The sequence below is a fragment of the Balaenoptera physalus genome (assembly GCF_965194825.1).
Source record: "Balaenoptera physalus genome assembly, chromosome: 4".
Classification (NCBI taxonomy): Eukaryota; Metazoa; Chordata; class Mammalia; order Artiodactyla; family Balaenopteridae; genus Balaenoptera; species Balaenoptera physalus.
In genome coordinates, this window is record NC_138891.1 from 110,717,588 (window position 1) to 110,738,812 (window position 21,225).

At 32.9% G+C, this 21,225-nt stretch overlaps 1 long non-coding RNA gene across 1 annotated transcript; it reads left to right on the plus strand.

The window, feature by feature from the left end:
* The first annotated feature begins 2,859 nt into the window (after window positions 1-2,859).
* Window positions 2,860-16,194, plus strand: LOC309660194. The gene is made up of 2 exons (XR_014263257.1): window positions 2,860-11,701; window positions 11,748-16,194. It is a non-coding gene; the product is annotated as an uncharacterized lncRNA (long non-coding RNA).
* Window positions 16,195-21,225: the final 5,031 nt, after the last annotated feature.

Genomic DNA, 21,225 nt, shown 5'->3' on the forward strand with positions numbered 1-21,225 from the left:
AACAAACAAAACACAAAGTTAGCAGAAGGAAAGAAATCATAAACATCATAGCAGAAATAAATGAAATAGAAACAAAGAGAACAATAACAAAGATCAATAAAACTAAAAGCTGGTTCTTTGAGAAGATAAACAAAATTGATAAACCATCAGCCAGACTCACCAAGAAAAAGAGGGAGAGGACTCAAATCAATAAAATTAGAAATGAAAAAGGAGAAGTTACAACAGACACCACAGAAATACAAAGCATTCTAAGAGACTACTACAGGCAACTCTATACCAATAAAATAGACAACCAGGAAGAAATGGATCAATTCTTAGAAAGGTATAACCTTCCAAGACTGAACCAGCAAGAAATAGAAAATATAAACAGACCAATTACAAGTAATGAAATTGAAACTGAGATTAAAAATCTTCCAACAAACAAAAGTCCAGGACCAGATGGCTTCACAGGTGAATTCTATCAAACATTTAGAGAAGAGCTAACACCCATCCTTCTGAAACTCTTCCAAAAAATTGCAGAGGAAGGAACACTCCCAAACTCATTCTATGAGGCCACCATCACCCTGATACCAAAACCAGACAAAGATACTACAAAAAAAGAAAATTACAGACCTATATCACTGATGAATATAGATGCAAAAATCCTCAACAAAATACTAGCAAACAGAATCCAACACCACATTAAAAGGATCATACACCATGATCAAGTGGGATTTATGCCAAGGATGCAAGCATTCTTCAATATACGCCAATCAATCAATGTGATACACCATATTAACAAATTGAAGAAGAAAAACCATATGATCATCTCAGTAGATGCAGAAAAAGCTTTTGACAAAATTCAACACCGATTTGTGATAAAACCTCTCCAGAAAGTGGGCATAGAGGGAACCTACCTCAACATAATAAAGGCCATATACGACAAACCCACAGCAAACATCATTCTCACTGGTGAAAAACTGAAAGCATTTCCTCTAGGATCAGAAACAAGACAAGGTTGTCCACTCTCACCACTATTATTCAACATAGTTTTGGAAGTCCTAGCCACGGCAATCAGAGAAGAAAAGAAATAAAAGGAACACAAATTTGAAAAGAAGAAGTAAAACTGTCACTGTTTGCAGATGACATGATACTATACATAGAGAATTCGAAAGATGCCACCAGAAGACTACTAAACCTAATCAATGAATTTGGCAAAGTTGCAGGATACAAAATTAATGCACAGAAATCTCTTGCATTCCTATACACTAATGATGAAACATCTGAAAGAGAAATTAAGGAAACACTCCCATTTGCCATTGCAACAAAAAGAATCAAATACCTAGGAATAAACCTGCCTATGGAGACAAAAGACCTGTATGCAGAAAACTATAAGACACTGAGGAAAGAAATTACAGATGATACCAACAAATGGAGAGATATCCGATGTTCTTGGATTGGAAGAATCAATATTGTGAAAATGACTATACTGCCCAAAGCAATCTATAGATTCAGTGCAATCCCTATCAAATTAGCAATGGCATTTTTTACAAAGCTAGAACAAAAAATCTTAAAATTTGTATGGAGACACAAAAGACCCTAAATAGCCAAAGCAATCTTGAGGGAAAAAAATGGAGCTGGAGGAATCAGACTCCCTGACGTCAGACTATACTATAAAGCTACAATAATGAAGACAATATGGTACTGGCACAAAAACAGAAACATAGATCAATGGAACAAGATAGAAAGTCCAGAGATAAACCCACGCACCTATGGTCAACTAATCTATGAAAAAGGAGGCAAGGATATACAATGAAGAAAAGACAGTCTCTTCAATAAGTGGTGCTGGGAAAACTGAACAGCTACATGTAAAAGAATGAAATTAGAACACTTCCTAACACCATTCACAAAAATAAACTCAAAATGGATTTGAGACCTAAACATAAGACCAGACACTATAAAACTCTTAGAGGAAAACATAGGAAGAACACTCTTTGACATAAATCACAGCAAGATCTTTTTTGATCCACCTCCTAGGGTAATGGAAATAAACCAAAATAAACAAATGGGACCTAATGAAACTTAAAAGCTTTTGCACAGCAAAGGAAACCATAAACAAGACGAAAAGACAACCCTCAGAATGGGAGAAAATATTTGCAAATGAATCAACGGACAAAGGATTAATCTCCAAAATATATAAACAGCTCATTCAGCTCAATATTAAAGAAACAAACAACCCTATCCAAAAATGGGCAGAAGACCTACATGGACATTTCTCCAAAGAAGACTTACAGATGGCCAAGAAGCACATGAAAAGATGCTCAACATCACTAATTATTAGAGAAATGCAAATCAAAACTACAATGAGGTATTACCTCACACCAGTTAGAATGGGCATCATCAGAAAATCTACAAACAACAAATGCCGGAGAGGGTGTGGAGAAAAGGGAACCCTCTTGCACTGTTGGTGGGAATGTAAATTGATACAGCCACTATGGAGAACAATATGGAGGTTCTTTTAAAAACTAAATATAGAATTACCATATGATCCAGCAATCCCACTACTGGGCATACACCCATAGAAAACCATAATTCAAAAAGACACATGCACCCCAATGTTCATTGCAGCACTATTTACAATAGCCAGGTCATGGAAGCAACCTAAATGCCCATTGACAGACGAATGGATAAAGAAGATGTGGTACATATATACAATGGAACATTACTCAGCCATAAAAAGGAATGCAATTGAGTCATTTGTTGAGACGTGTATGGATCTAGAGACTGTCATACAGAGTGAAGTAAGTCAGAAAGAGAAAAACAAATATCATATATTAACACATGTATGTGCAACCTAGAAAAATGGTACAGATGACCGGTTTGCAAGGCAGAAGTTGAGACTCAGATGTAGAGAACAAACTTATGGACACCAAGGGGGGAAAACTGCGGTGGGGTGGGGATGGTGGTGTGCTGAATTGGACGATTGGGATTGACATGTATACACTGATGTGTATAAAATTGATGACTGATTTAAAAAAATGAAAAAAAACTATACATATATATCAATATGTTATATAATCAAATTGAACACACACACAATGTAAGAAAATTTTGATTCCTAATAACCATGGACGTGCTATATAACTTAGTAATGATATTCGTAAGAAATTTTTTAAAAAGTAAAATTTTAAAATGCTTCTGAAGGATAAAAATGCTCTGTACTGATCAAAAAACAGGCCATCTTCTTGGATGAAAAAAAAATCTATGCAGAAAAATTATCCTAAGAAAATAAATAGACAATGAATAAATCATATAAAAAATGACGTGTACAACACTTATTAAAGAAAAAGTTACCAATTTACCATAAACTGCATCATAAATTTAACATAATCTAAATAAAAACACTAACAGAAAGTCTTTTGGCTAGAAAAGATTCTATGGAAAAAGGAAAGCATAAGTATCTTGAAAATTATGAAAGTTTTCCCTTTGATAAACAAATAAACAGGAGGGCCTTCCTATCAGTTATAAAGCCTCAGTAATGTTAATAACATTCTAATGGCATACGAATAAACCAATAAGTCCAAGGAGCAGAGTTGAAAGTCCATAAAAAAGCCAATATATAGTTTCAGATATTTTATTTAATAAACACACCTCAAGTCACTGAAGGAATAATTCGTGCGGGGATATTTGGTCAAAGAACTGGAGTAAAGTTAAGTACCATGCCATATATACTATACTTGATCAATTCCAAAAGGATTAAAATCTTAGATATATATAAAACTTTAATAAAATACTAGAACAAATCCTGGTGGTATTTTTATATAATCTTCAGGTAGTAAAGGCTTTTCTAACTTCCACACAAATCCCAGAAGCCATAAAAGATTTATAAAAAACAACTGCGTAAAATTTTAAAACTCTGCATAAAAATTATCATGAGAGGGGTTAAATGAGTAAAAACACTAGGAAAAATATTCACCGCCCTTATATCAAAGCTATTTCTCTAACTTTTCCATATCAAACACCCTTGGGTAAATGGACTGATTGGTTGAGGCTCAGCCAAGAATCCGTGGATCTTGGATACCAGAAAACTAAGACACATATCTTCCAAACTCCAAGCCATTCTAGGCTTCTATTACATACTGGTGGGAAGTTCTTTTAGTACTGAACTACCACATTTAGCTAATAAAAATATTAACACCTCAATAGGGAAAAAAGACAACATGAATATATATTTTATAGAAGACAAAATTCACATCATTACAGGGAATAAGGTTAAGGGGGAAGATTGTCAATATATTACCTTCCATATATTTTGAATTTTGAACTTAAATGAAAATGAAAAAGATTTTAAATAAACTTCTGATTAAGCCTTAATCAAAGCAGCAATCAAAACTGAATGTATGTCCTGTCTAGGATCTCAATATAACAGAGATTAACACAGCAACTAGACTTCCTGGGTTCAAATATGCCACTTATTAAGTGTGTGAGCTTGGGCATTTTTTTTTAATGGCCATGCTTTAGTTTCCCACTGCCAAGTTGGGAAAAATAATACATACTTCACAAAGATTTTGTAAGGATTTACTAAAATAATGCATACAAAGTGCTAAAAGAATACCTGATCCACAAATATGATCTAAAATTAGCAAGCAATGAAATTAATGTTTCATATAAAAATGGGTCACAATAAAGATGTTCTTAAGTTTTCCCAGGAGAAAATGTATAACCCTCAATATTTTTCTCAATTAAAGAAAGAAAACTAGTCACTTTTATTTACATATACTTGGAATTAAATATTTATGTACACTTGGAATATTTGCCTAGTCTTTTGTCAAAACTCTCACCCACGAGTTTGTTCCTCAGTGATCAGCTGGCTTCATTTCTATAGCAGGAGCGTTATAAATAGGCTTTCCACCATAATGTGTGGATATTGTTTTATTGTAATACAATTAGAGAGAATACTTTTGCTATAAATACTTGAGTCTTTCTAAATATTTATGGAAAACAAAATAGGGTACCCAAGTTTGACTTGTAGAAAAAACTATGTATCAGCCTACAGCACACTGAAATGTTATCTATTAATATCTGCTATTTAAACTGAATGTTATACTCTTAAAATATACTAAATACTTAACATTTTTGTTTTTTATAATTATTATGTAATTATACATAATGAATGTAAAAATCTTTAACAAATGCTCTGAAAAGAGTTATGTAAATTATAATCCAGAGGTAACTAGTATTAATATTTTAGTATATATACATTTAAACTCTTTTTCAGTCTATGAAAACAATCTATATACATCCACATATTATAGAATTAAATGTTTTTAATTGAATAACTTCTGCTTAAATATGCATATACAGCATATTTTAAAGACCCTAATGTGTTATATTTTAACTCAGAGTAATAAAGAATATCAGAGAGGTGTACCCTAGAATTATTGTGGATTTAATTCCAGACCACTACAATAAAGTGAATATCACAATAGAGTCCCACAACTTTTGTTTACACTATACTGTAGTCTATTAAGTGTGCAGTAGCACTATGCTTTAAAAAAACAATGTACATACATTAATTAAAAATACTTTACTACCAAAAAACGCTAACCATCATCTGAGCCTTCAGTGAGTTATAATTTTTTATATAACCTGCTGGTAGAGTGTTTGAAATACTGCGAGAGTTACCAAAATGTGACACAGAGATACAAAGTGAGCAAATGTTGTTTAAAAATGGCACTGGTAGACTTGCTCGACATAGGGTTGCCACAAACCTCCAATTTGTAAAAAATGCAATATCTGTGAAGCTTAATAAAGCAAAGAACATTAAAATGAGGTATGACTGTAAATTGTTTTGAATCTTTATCCAGAGTTACACTGGACAATGATCTAAAGCTAAATTTTGAAAATAACATACAGATTAACTGAATTCTCTTAACACTTAGCACACAAAGAACAAAATAAAATGTATTATTTACATTCTCAAAATAAGTTAAGAATGCTATTCTCAAGCCATTAAATTTTCAAACATTAATATTAGTATATCCTAATATAAAGTATTTTAAATTATATAAATATTTTATAATAATTTTGCAAATGCAAAAATTATCTAAATTGAGTTGTTGTTTATTTCACATAGACAATACTATTTTAATTTTAAACATGAGTAAATTGGAAGAAGAGTACCTTTATGATATTTATTGTGGTATTTATTATTCTTTATAGTAGAAAAAATGCTCCTCATAATTTGAGTATTGATAGATGATGTTGTGGATGTCACCCTTCTAAGAAAGCTATATTTATTGCAGATGGCATTTCGACCACAGACAAAGAAAATAGATAATCACAGTAATATTGTAACATGCGTGTTCTATGAATAAACACTGAATCTTTCAGTAAAAGGACAGAATCATTGAGTTAAATAGCTGAAGGGAGATATGGCATTTCTCCAAGAAAATTATTGTAGATGACAGAAAACATTGAAGCAGGGACTTAGAGGTCTAATTTCTTTTAATTTAACTCCTCTTAAGAAGGCAGAGCAATAATTCTAATTTATAGCGATAATCTCTTCTATGATTAACTAATGGTAGATAACTCAGAAGCGTTTATAGTTGTTTATAATGCAGATGTGAGACAGAATGAAAAACAACAAAACTCACAAACCTGTGATGCCAATTGTTCTTTTAAAACATACCTCTTCTACCATTAAATTTTCCTTTTAAGATATGCATCTAGAGATTAATTTACAAGAAATAATTGCCACTGAAGTTAACTACATAATAAAGCTGAAAATTTTCTCTCTATAGAAAAATATCCATAGATTTATGTAGTTAGAATGAAAACGGACCGATAGAATTAGAAAGGAAAATACATACACCTTATTGCAGCATTGCCACTCAACTTCAATCACATGGAGCTTTCATTAAAAAAAAAAAAATCTGACCTGAAAACAGATTTATGAATCAGTATTTCAAAGAGAAAGACTAAGCAATCTGTATGTGATTCTTATCCCCAAGAATATTTGCAATACTGTCTTCTACAGCAATTCTTTAAAAACCCTAGGTTTAAGATTCTATGATATCACTCAGCAATCCATTACAGTTTCAGAAATTTGATAAAAGATTCATTTCTTTCATTAACCTCTACTAATTTATTAGCTATTATTTATTTATTTATTTATTTTTCTATTTCTCACAGAAATGCACAAGAATCAATTTTTCCCTTTTAATCCCAAGATAATGTCAGCAACTTCACAATATCATAATTGGAAAAAAAAACATTATGCATTTTTCCCATTTCTTCAATTTTTCTACAATTTCTATTCATTATTTCTGGTAAATCTTTGCTTTTGCATTTGGAATAGACACTTCATCAGGTATAGCAGAGATTTCAAGCACTTACTTGCCTCCAGTTCTCTTTTATTGCTCACAGAAGGCTTATACTTTTTGACCCCTTGAAGTTAGGTGATCATATGACTATATCTGAACAGTCGTCTCTGACAGTAATTGGCATGTATTACTTCTAAGTCAAAATGTTTGATTTTCAGTGAGAGACTCTCCAGAACTCTCTTTATCTGTGATCTTGCTGCAAAATCAGAATCATGTGTTGAGACGCAGGTGTTATAGGATTGAAACACCTTAAATAAATGAACCATAACTTCGAGGACAGCTGCCCTGGAGAGTTGTTCAGACCTACGGCAGAAACGTGTGAGCAAGTATGTTTACTGTACTTGCTGTTGAGATGTTGGAGTTTATTACTGCAGTGTAACCTGGGCTATCTTATAAATAAACTACCAGGTCACCATTATAGAATTATAGTACAATTTCAAATGAATCAACAACAATTTTCAAGTGTCCTCTCAATTATTCTTTCCAGCTGAAGGAGTGGCTTAACTGAATTCCCTTTGTGCACACACATAGCTAAGTATAGAATCCCCGTACCACTGAGCAGTCCACACTCTTCCGTGGCTGCCAACATCATTTCGTCTGTTCCCAGCGCCTTGAGAGTCTGTACTGTGCTGTCAAATTCCTCCCCTGAAACACAGGAGACAGTGACAGTGAAAAGTGGTAGAACCTTATGTCACAGGCAGGAGTTACTAGGATTTCCTACAGTGTGACTGCTGCTCTCAATATGCTTCTCAAAAGTGTAAGGGTGTGATAATTTCATCTCGCCTCCCTCCAACCTAAATGCAAGGGGACTATCTGTACTTGGTGAGACTCACAGTGAGAATTTTTCTCAGTGAGAATTTTTCTATGTTCTCTTCCTTATTTATGTCCTTCTTAAACTTATTCCTACTTCTGTGCTATGTCTATTCTGTACTAAATATACAACCAGACTTTATTTTCCGACTTCTTACCATAACTGTCAGCCTCATTTAAAGGATAGTGGGAGAGGGAAGTGAGAGAAGAAGCTGTTTGATTTCTTTTAATATAATTACCTTTCTTGAAAATATATATTATGAGATAAATGTAAATTATGTGAGGAATTATAGCTATGCCAATTTTCAGGCTTTTCAAATTTGGACACGTCACTCCAGTTTCCTGGGTCAAAAAGAAAGACCAGATTAATATGGTATCTAAAGGTACTTCTAGTACTCCACCTCTATTATTTATATGATCTATCATAAATTATATTTTGCATTTCTTGTGCATTTTTCAAGATATCCAATTTTTTTGTGGTCGTCTTGTTAACAATCTACCTGATTAAATTTAATTTACAAATTTCAAGCCCTTTTCCATTTTTTACTTTCAATAAAATTAATTCTCTAACCATATTTAAGATTATGTCTGAGAAATTTTGTTAGAATCTCTGTGAGCTTTCTTAGGAGCGTGTTGTCTAACAGGCTCCACTGCAGTTTTATCAAGTGTTGCACCATAATTTGTGGCAGATGATTCAATGTGTTCCTCTACAGGATTCTGCTTGTTCAGGAAAAAGAAAAAGTCCTCCATTATCTTGCTTTGAAAAAGAGCAATGGCATTTGGAAAATAAGATACCTGGATTGCAGCATTTTGAGAGTAGAACAAAGAAGAGGACATGGTTGTGCATCACTTACAGCTTTCACCAATCCCCTTGGTTTTAGACCCACACTTTACCCATAATTTCTGTGTAAATGGAGACCACAATTCCAGAGCTTCTCAGGATTCAATTCTCCAGAGAATGAATATCTAGATTACTGTTGAGGGTAGAAAGTTGGAGGCAAGGTAACTCCTTGGCTGTGAATACTAAGAGAAGTCTATCTTCTAGTCACTCTATCTGAAGTCATTCAGACCATGTTCCCATTTTCAGCTCTGTGTCTGGCTTTAGTATTCTAGGGTAAATGGCATCTCAAAATGTTCATATTTAGTGGGAAAACTGTCTTAATTCTAATTGGTGTTTAGCTCTACTGGAATTAGTATTTAAGCTACACTAAAATATGAATCCCTTGTCTCTTTCAGAAGTTATTGATACTCCCTTTTTCTTTTGCCTCTTCACTTACTATTAGTTCATATGGATAAATACCCTTTTTATTTTATTCCTTTATATTTTGTGTAGGTTTTAGAGAGAAAATAAAGGATGTAATCAATTTAATGTGTTTTACTGAGAATCCTTTCTAGTTTAACTTTTTTTTTCTTTTTGAAAAGGATCCCATTCAGTCAATGGATTTCATATTTTTCCTGGGAAACAGATGATTCAAAAGGCAGTGAAATTCTTTGCCTGATTACTAATTTTTATTTTTATTTATCTCAGATTAACCTATGTTTCTATTTTCCATTTGTTCTATATTTATCTGACTCCATAAGGACAATTTTTCTCAGACAAAATATTTTTCTCTATAACAAATTGAAATTTATTTAAAAATATCAAGGAATAACAATTCCTTGATATTTGGATAAATGGCTGCAAAGTTTGATATTTTATGGAATATTATGTATATATTTGATAAAGGCAAGACTTTATCCTGGAATATGTAGATAATACAGATAAGATGCTTTGCTTGCTTGTCCAAAGGACACAGAAAATACCCCTGTTCACCAAGTATGTAGACAAACAGGTTTTTTTCCTAAGATTCAAAGTTCTATTATTCAAAGTTAATTTGTGGACTTCTACTTTCCAGCTCCCTATGTAAGGAGCTAGGAATTGACCACTCTGTCCTAAAAACAAGTAAGAAACCGAACAGACTAAAAAATAAACATCTCTTCTCAAATCCATAAGAGGGGAAAACACAGGGCAAAGCACTACCCCTAAAACTGGAGAGACAGAAAGGCAGGTGAATTCTGGAATTTGTGCCTTATCAGAGCAGCAGCTCACAGGTGGAAATCACTGTGGGAGCCAGTGCCAAGGTAGGGAAACATGAACTGTAATTGACAATTTGCTGGAGGCTCAGCATGCACATGTCTGAGAGTTAAAAATCTCCAAGAAGAACTAGTCATAGGTGAACCCTCACAATATCATGAGATTTACCACCAGGAGCTTGACAAGATGCCCACAGTAGTTACTGAGAAAAATCCCCTCAGGTTCTAGCAGGGGGAAGGAAAAAAAGAACCATTTTGAAATACACACTGTGCTTAACAAGTCCTGCCCTAAGGAAAACCTAGTTAAGCAAAGCCTAATCTACCGGGTATTATGAGACCCTAACTAAACTGAGGGAAAGAAAATACCCAACTCTAGACTATTCTAGCCATCCTATTCCACCTAAGTGGAGAAAAAATCTGAGAAACTCTTGGGAAATTCAAAGTCCAGAGGCATAGATCCACTAAACACTGAGAACTGATCATAGTACTATGGAATTCTTCTGGTCTCTGCATACCCGACAACCACATTACTAAGGTCTATTTACAGCAGTTACTATTACTCAGTGTATCAAATCTAGCTTTCAAGAAAAAGTACAAGGCACACCAAAAGGCAAAAAAATGCAATCTGAGGAGAGACCATTCATCAGAACCAGAGTTGTCAGGGATATTGGAATTATCAGACCAAGAATTTAAAAAATTATGATTAATATGCTAAGGACTTTAATGGATAAAATAGAAGACATGCATGAACAGATAGGCAATGTAAACAGAGAGATGGAAATTCTAAGAAAGAACCAAAAATGTTTTTTAAAAACTGTTTTTATTGCCCTTGTTCTTTGTTTCTATTTTTCTCATTCACTATTTTTCTACCTTTGGAATGAAGAGGATTGAAGGATACCTTCGATGGGCTTTTTAGTTGATGGGGTATGGCTGAGAAAAGAATTTAAGATAAAGGGTATATGAATAGAATCCTTGAAAACTAAAATGCAAAGAGAACACAGACTGAAAGAAACAGTAGAGAATATCCAATGTCTGTGGGACAGCCACCGAAAGAATAACATATACATAATGAGAATAACAGAAGAAGAAAGAGAGAAAGGAAAAAAAGAAATACTTGAAATAATAATGACTGAGAATTTTCCCAAAATGATGTCAGATACCAATCCATGGATCCAAGAAGCTCAGAGTACTGCAAGCAGGATAAATGTCAAACAAACAAACAAACAAACAAACAAAAACTACATGTAGGCGTAATATTTTCAAACTACAGAAAATCAAAGATAAAGAAAAAAGCCTGAAAGAAGGAAAAGGAAAAAAAAAAAAAAACACATAGAGGAAGAAAAATAAGAATTATTTTTTTCTAAGTCACACAAAATGAGGGAATTTGTTGCCAGTAAACCTGCTTTGCAAGAAATATTAAAAGTAGTTCTTCAGAGAGAAGAAAAGTAATATAGGTCAGAAATTCAAATCTACATAAAAAAAGGAAGAAAAGTAATATAGGTCAGAAATTCAAATCTACATAAAATCTACACATTTTTACTTGTTCTATATGGAACAAGTAAAAATAAACATGTGTATTCTTATCTGTAAATAACCTGGCAGAAAACAGTTTGCTAAAAACAATAACAATATATTCTACTATATATGCTTATGCATATATGTACACATTTACATGCATGTATATGTTTATGTATGTATGTTTATATGAAAGTATACAAATGAAATGATTGTCCTTTGAATTGATACAAGGGACAGGAGGGAAAATTGGGATTACTTTGTTATTATAAGGTACTCAAATTACCCATCAATTGGTATAGTGTTATTTAAAAGTGGTTTTGGATTAGTGGTAAATATATATTGCAAAATCTAAGGAAACCATTAAAAAGTTTTTTAAAAACATAACAAATATGCTGAGAAAGAAGAGAAAGTGGAGTGATAAAAAATATTCAATTAAAACCACAAAAGGCAGAAAAAGAGAGAACAACAAAATAGAACAAAGAATAGGGCAACAAAGTCAAAGTAACATATGGTAAATATTGATCCAACTATATCAATAACCAATGTGAACATCACTCGTCTAAATGTAACAATTAAAAGACAGAGATGTCAGAGTGTATCAAAAAGCAACACTCACCTACATGTTGTCCACAAGAAAACACCTTAAATTTGAACACATATATAGATTAAAAGTAAATGGATGGTGGAAAATATAGCAGGCTAACGCTAATCTAAAGAAAGCAGAAGTAGCTAAATTAATTTCAGACAGATCAAACATCAAAGCAAGGAAAGTTATCAGGAATAAAAAAGGATGATATTAAACTAGAAATTAATAATCAATAACAAAGAAAACTGAAAATCCCCAAAATACATGGAAATTAAACAATCAACTTCTAAATACATGTGGGTCGAAGAAGAAATCTCAAAATAAATTAAAAATATTTTGAATTAAATATTTTAAAAACCTATCAAAATTTGTGGGATACAGAAAAAGCAGTATTTAAATGAACATTAATAACATTTAATGCATATAATAAAAAAGATCTAAAATTAATAATATAAATTTCTACCTTAGGAAACTAGAAAAAGAAGATCAAATTAAATCCAAAGTAAGCAGAAGAAAAGAAATAATAATAATTAGAGCAAACCCCAATGAAGTTGAAAACAGAAAATCGAGAAAAATCAACAAAACAAAATCTGCTTCTCTGAAAATTAAAAAAAAAAAAAAAATCCATAGCCTCTATCTAGGCTACCTAAGGAAAAAAAGAGAGAACACAAATTACTAATATCAGAAATGAAAGTGAGGACATCACTACTGCTCCCATGGACCATAAAATGATAAATATATGGACAACTCTATGCCTACAAACGTCATAATCTAGATAAAATAGATCAATTCCTTGAAAGATACAATCTGCCAAAATTCACACAAAAGGAAATAGACAACCTAAGTAAGCCTATAACTATTAAAAAATTACCTCGCCCACCAGGAAGCAGACAGCACAAGCAAGAAAACTACAGTCCTTCAGCCTGCAGACAGAGTCCACAAACACAGGCCAGACAGTACCCTGAGACTAGCTGGTCCCTGGCCCTTGATTGATGAGAGGGAAGTGCACTGCTGGGGTGCATAGGATGTCTCCTACAGAGGGCAACTTCTCCAAGGTCAAGAAATGTAACTAACCTACCACATACATTAAAAATAAAAATAGCAATTTAGATAAAATGAGGCAACAGAGGAATATGTTTCTGACAAAAGAAAAAGATAAAGCCCCAGAAGAAGAACTATGTGACATGGAAATAGGCAATCTACTTAAGTAAGAGTTCTGAGTAATGATTGTAAAGATGATCAAAGAACTCAGGAGGAGAATGCTTGAACAGAGTGAAAAATTAGATGTTTTCACAAAGAATTAGAAAATATAAAGAACCAAACAGAATTGAAGAATACAATATAACTGAAATGAAAAATAAACTAGAAGGAATCAATAGTAGACTAAATGAGGCAGAAGAATGGATCAGTGAGCTGGAAGACAGAGTAGTGGAAATCACTGCCACCAAACAGAAGAAAGTAAAAAGAATAAAAAGAAATGAGGACAGTTTAAGACACCTCTGGGACATCGAGCAAGCTAATTGCATTATAGGTTTCCCAGAAGGAGAAGAGAGAGACAGAGGGCCTGAGAAAATATTTGAAGAGATAATAACTAACCTTGGAAAGGAAACAGTTACCCAAGTTCAGGAAGCAAACAGTCCCATACAGGATTAACCCACAGAGGAACACAAAAGACACGTTATAATCATAATGACAAAAATTAAAGATAAAGAGAGACTATTAGGAGGAACAAGTGAAAAGCAATGAATAACACACAAGGGAACTCCCATAAGGCTATGACCTGATTTTTCAGCAGAAACTCTGCAGGCCAGAAGGGAGTGGCACCATATACTTAAAGAGATGAAAGAGAAAAACTTACAACCAATAATACTCTAACCAGCAAGGCTCTCATTCAGATTTGATGGAGAAATCAACAGCTTTACAGATAAGCAAAAGCTAAAAGGATTCAGCACTACCAAACCAGCTTTAGAACAAATGCTAAAGGAACTTCTCTAGGCAGTAAAGAAAAGGCCAAAACTAGAAACAAGAAAGTTATGAAATGGAAAATTTCATTGGTAAAGGCAAACATACAATAAAGATAGGAAACCATTCACACACAAAGCTAGTAGGGATGGTAAAAGACAAAAGTAGTAAAATCATCTGTATCTATAATAAGCAGTTAAGGGATACAGAAAACAATTCAATGTAAAATATAATGTCAAAAACAGTAATTGGGATGAGAGGAGAATACAAATGCAAGGTATCTAAAATGCATTTGAAATTAAGAGATCAGCAACATATATATACTGCTATACAAAAACCTATGGTAATTGCAAAATAAAATCTATAAAACACACAAAAAAAGAAAAAGGAATCCAAACATAACACTAAAGATAGTCATCAAATGATAAGATAATAAAAGAAGAAAGGGGGAAAAAAGACTTGCAAAAACAAATCCAAAACAATGAACAAAATGGCAATAGGAACATACATATCAATAATTACCTTAAATGTAAATGGAATAAATGTTCCAACCAAAAGACACAGATGGCTGAATGGCTACAGAAACAAGGCCTGTATATTTGCTGCCTACAAAAGATTCACTTCAGATATCGAGATATACACAGACTGAAAGTGAGGGGCTGGAAAAAGATATTCCACAGAAATGAAAATCAAAAGAAAGTTAGAGTAGCAATACTTATATCAGACAAAGTAGACTTTAAAATAAAGATCATTACAAGAAACAAAGGATACCACATAATGATCAAAGGATCAATCCAAGAAGAAGCTATAACAGTTGTAAATATATACACACCCAACACAGGAGCACCTTAATATATAAGGCAAATGCTAACAGCCATAAAACTGGACATTGATAGTAACACAATAATAGTGGGGGACTTTAACACCTTACTTATACCAATGGACAGATCACCCAGACAGAAAATCAACAAGAAAACCACAGGCCTTAAATGACACATTAGATCAGATGGACTTGGTTGATATTTATAGAGCATTTCATCCAAAAGCAGCGGGATACACATTCTTTTCAAGTGCACATGGAACATTCTCCAGGAAAGATCATATGCTGGGCCAAAAAGCAAGTCTTGGTAAATTTAAGAAGACTCAAATTGTATTAAATATCTTTTCTGACCACAATGTTATGAGGCTAGATAAGAACTACAGGAAAAAGAAAAAACTGAAAAAACACAAACACTTGGAGGGTAAATAATATGCTACTAAACAACCAATGGATCACTGAAGAAATCAAAGAGGAAATAAAAAAATACTTAGAGACAAATGAAAATGAAACATGATGGTCCAAAACCTATGGGACACAGCAAAAGCAGTACTAAGAGGGAATTTTATAGCAATACAAACTTACCTCAGGAAACAAGAAAAATCTCAAATAAACAACCTAAACTTATGCCTAAAGCAACTAGAGAAAGAAGAAAAAATAAAATTCAATGTTAGTATAAGGAAAGAAATCATAAAGATCAGAACAGAAATAAATAAAATAGAGACTAAAAAAAAACAATGGAAAAGATCAATGAAACTAAGAGCTGGTTCACTGAAATGATAAAATTGATAAAATTTTAGCCAGACACGTCAAGAAAAAAAAGAGAAAAGTCCCAAATAAAATGAGAAATGATAAAAGAGAAGTTACAACCGACACATGACAGATATACAAAGGATCACAAGAGAATACTACTAGCAAATATATGCCAATAAGATGGACAATCTAGAAGAAATGGACAAATTCCTAGAAAGATACAATCTCCCAAGACTGAATCAGGAAGAAATAGAAAATATGACTAGACCAATTACCAGTACTGAAATTGAATCTGTGATTAGAAAACTCCCCCCCAAAAAAAGTCCAGGACCAAATGGCTTCACAGGCAAATTCTATCTAACATTTAGAGAAGAATTAACACCTATCCTTCTGAAATTTTTCCACAAAATTGCAGAGGAAGAAACACTCCCAAACTCATTCTATGAGGCCACCATCACCCTGATATGAAAACCAGGAAAAGATATCACAAAAAAGAAAATTACAGGCTAATATTACTGATAAACATAGATGTAGAAAGTCTTAACAAAATGCCAGCAAACCAACTCCAACAATACATTAAAAGGATCATACATCATGATTGAGTGGGATTTATCCCAGGGATGCCAGGGTTTTTCAATAACCACAAATCAATCAATGTGATACACCACATTAACAAACTGAAGAATAAAAACCATATGATTTTCTCAATAGATGCAGAGAAAGCTTTTGATAAAATTCAACATCCATTTATGATTTAAAAAAAAAACTCTTCAAAAAGTGGGCATAGAGGGAACATACTTAAACATAAAGAAGGTCATATATGACAAACTCACAGCTAACATCGTACTCAATGGTGAAAATATGAAAGCATTTCCTCTAAGATCAGGAATAAGACAAGGATGTCCACTCTCACCACTTTTATCTGACAGAATTTTGAAAGTTCTAGCCACAGCAGTCAGAGAAGAAAAAGAAATAAAAGGAATCTAAATTGGAAAAGAAGAAGTAAAATGGTCACTCTTTGCAGACAACAGGAGGCTATACATAGAAAACCCTAAAGACCAGAAAATACTAGAGATCATCAATGAATTCAGTAAAGTTGATGGATACAAAATTAATAGACAGAAATCTGTTACATTTTTATACACTAACAACAAAATATCAGAAAGAAAAATTAAGGAAACAATCCCATTTAACATCACATCAAAAAGAATAAAATACCTAGGAATAAACCTACCTGAGGAGGCAAAAGACCTGTACTCCAAAAAGTCTAAGATGCTGATGAAAGAAAATTGAAGACAACACAGATGGAAGGATATACTGTGTTCTTGGATTGGAAGAATCAATATTGTTAAAATGACCATACTACTCAAGGCAATCTACAGATTCAATGTAATCCCTATCAAATTACCAATGGCATTTTTTTTCACAGAACTAGAACAAAAAACTTTAAAATTTGTGTGGAAACACAAAAGAATAGCCAAATTAATCTTGAGAAAGAAAAATGGAGCTGGAGTAAAGGAAAGAAAAATGGAGCTGGACTCCCTGACTTCAGACTACACTACAAAGCTTCAGTAATCAAAACAGCATGGCACTAGCACAAAAAAAGACACACAGATCAATGGAACAGAATAGAAAACCTGTTATTTCAAAGAAGCAGAGGCAATACTTTCTATCTCATTTTATAAGGCCAGGCTCCCCATAATAACAAAACCAGGAAATGGACACTCTAATAAAAGAAGACTACAGAACACTACCTCTACAGAAAATTACAGAAAAGAAAACCAACATGAACATAAATGCAAAAATCCTCAGTCAAACACTAGCAAATCTAATTCAATAATGTATAAAAACAATTATGTATCACAACCAAGTGGGATTTATCCTACTTCTAGGCTGGATCAACATTCAAAAATCAATTAATATAATTCACATCAACAAGCAAAAGAAGAAAAATCACATTACCATATCAATAGATACAGAAAAAGCATTTGACAAAAATCCAACACCCATTCATAATAAAAACTGTCAGTAAAGGAAAAGAGGGGAACCACCTCAACTTAACAAAGACCATCTATTAATACAAAAACCCCACAGACATCATACATAAAGGTGAGAAACTCAAGGTTTCCTGCTAAAATCAGAAACAAGGCAAGAATGTTCTATCTCACCACTGCTTTTCATCATCAGACTGGATGTTCTAGCTAATGTAACAAGACAAGAAAAGGAAATAAAAGGTATACAGGTTGAGAAGGAAGAAATAAAATGAGTTTTTTGCATAGAAAAAGAACATATATGTAAAATATCCAAAAGAATCATCTACAAAAACCTCCTGGAGCTCATAAGTAATTATATTAAGTTTGCAGGACATAAGGTTAATATACAAAGGTCAATTGCTTTCCCCTTACACCAGCAATGAAGAAATGGAACTTGAAATTAAAAACACAATGGAATTTACATTAGCACTCCCAAAATTAAAATACTTAGGTGTAAATCTAAAAATATGTAGAAGATCTATATGAGTAAAATTACAAAACTCTGTTGAATAAAATCAGAGAGGAACTAATGGAGAGATATTTCATGTTCACAGATAGGAAGACTAAATATTATCAAGTTATCTGTTCTTCCCAAATTAATCTACAGATTCAAGGCAATCTCACTCAAGATCCCAGCAAGTTATTTCATAGATATTGACAAGCCGATTCTAAAGTTTTTGGAGAGGCAAAGGACCTAAAATATGCAAAACAATACTAAAGGAGAAGATCAAAGTTGAAAGACTGGTGTCCCCCAACTTCAAAAGTTACTACAAAGCTATGGTAATCAAGACAGTGTTGTATTGACAAAAGAATACACAAATAGATAAATGGAACCGAATAGAGAGCCCAGAAGTAGAACCACAAAGTCATTTGAATTTTGACAAAGGAACAAAAGCAATACATACAATGGAACAAAGATAGTCTTCAACAAATGATGCTGGAACAACTGGACATATACAAGCAACAAAAGGAATCTAGACACAGGCCTACACCCTTCACAAAAATTAACTCAAAATGATCACTGACCTAAATGTAAAATGTAAAATTTATAGAGGATAATATAGGAGGAAACTTAGATGACCTTGAATATGGTGATACCTTTTTAGATACAACATCAAAGACATGATTGATGAAAGAAATAATTGATAAGCTGGATTTTAATAAAATTAAAATTTTCTGCTCTGTGAAAGATACTGTCAAGAGAATAAGACAAGCCACATACTAGGAGAAAATATTTGCAAAAGACACTTCTGATAAAAGAATGTTACCCAAAACATACAAAGAACTCTTAAAACTCAACAACAAGAAAACAAACAAACAACAACAAGAAAACAAACAACCCAATTAAAAAGTGAGCCAAGGACCTTAACAGTCACTTCACCAAAGAAGACACACAGATGGCAAATAAGCATGTGAAAAGGTGCTCCACATCATATGTCATCAGAAAAATGCAAATTAATACAACAAGATACCACTATACTAAGACCAAAATCAGGAACACTGACACCCAATGCTGGGAAGGATGTGGTGCAACAGAAACTGTCATTCATTGCTGGTGGGAATGCAAAATTATACAACCACTTTGGAAGACAGTTTGGCAGTCTTTTACAGAACTAAACATCCTCTTATCATACAATCCAACAATCGAACTCCTTGGAATTTTCCCAAATACCATGGAGCACGTGGATGTTTATAGCAGGTTAAATCATAATTGCCAAATCTTGGAAGTAATCAAGATGTCCTTTAGTAGGTGAATGGATAAACAAACTCTGGTACAACCAGTCAATGGAATACTATTCAGTGCTTAAAAGAAATGAGCTATCAAGTCATGAAAAGACATGGAAGAAACATAAATTTATATTACTAAGTGAAAGAAGTCAATCTGAAAACACTACATGTTGTGTGACTTGAACTATATGGCACTCTGAAAAAGGAAAATCTATTGAGAGAGTAAAAAGATAAGTGGTTACCCAGGGGGTTGAAGAGAGGGATGAATAGGCAGAGCCTATTTTTAGGGCAATGAAAATATTCTGTAGATACTATAATGGTGGATACATTTACATACATTTGTCCAATCCCATATACAATCCGAAGAGTGAAATATAATGTACCTAAGGACTTCAGGTAATTATGATGTGTCAGTGTAGATTCATGAATGGTAACAAATGTTCAACTCTGGTGGGGGCAATGGATAAAGGGGGAGGCTATGCCTGTGAGGAAGCAGAAGATATATGAGAAATCATTTTATCTTCCCTTCAATTTTGCTGTGAGACTGACACTGCTTTAAAAAAAATAGTCTTAATTACAAAAGAAAACGTAATCTGCATGACTGTCTTACATATTTTGATAAATGATAATGCAGGGTTTTTCGGTGATTAAAATTTGAAAACAAAATATATTGGGATTTTAATAGGGTATTAAATTTTAACACTCTAACAAAATTTTATTCATCACTCACAATAATCTAATGGTTTTCGTGATATTATTCTGTTTTCCTTCTATTTTTAATCCCTCAAAATATACCTTTTCAATAAATCACCTTGCTTAGTACCCAGGCAGATTATATGTCTGGGTATAAGAATTAATTGGATAGATGAATTAGTAGCTGGATAATAATGGAAATGAATAATAACAGTGCAAGAATACAGTTGAAATGAACTAATCAGAAAATATAATATTGACATAAATATATAGCTTAACTATATATGCATTATATATGTAAAATATCATAATAACACTTTCAGGATCTTTTTTTTTTCACTTTGTGGCTGAATCAAAAGAGTAATATAATGCCAAATGGGAATTCCACCATTAGGTATATACCCATCAGAAATGCTTGCCAAAACACATGTACAACAATGTTTATAGTATTAATTATCATAGCTCCAAGCAGAAGACTAGAAAAACATCCATTCACTGTGGGGTGGATAAAGGAAGTGTACATATTACACAATAGAATACCATATAGAACTGTGAATAAATAAGTTGATACTACACACAATATCAACGAAAATAACACACATAATACTGAGCAGTGAAGCCAGTCACAAAAGGGAGAATTCTATTTACATGTAATCTAAAACAGACAAAACTACTACATAGTCAAGAGTTGAGATAATGTTACACGGGTGAACAGAGTGATAACAATAGAAAAGGGAGCAGAATGGGGCTTTCAAAGATGCAGGTCAGGTTCTTTTTCTTGATCTGGGTGATGGTTTCATGAGTGTATTCAATTCATAAAAGTTGTCATTTAGGAATTACACACTTTTTTGTTATTCTACAATTGTTTTCTAAATCTTTAGATATCCA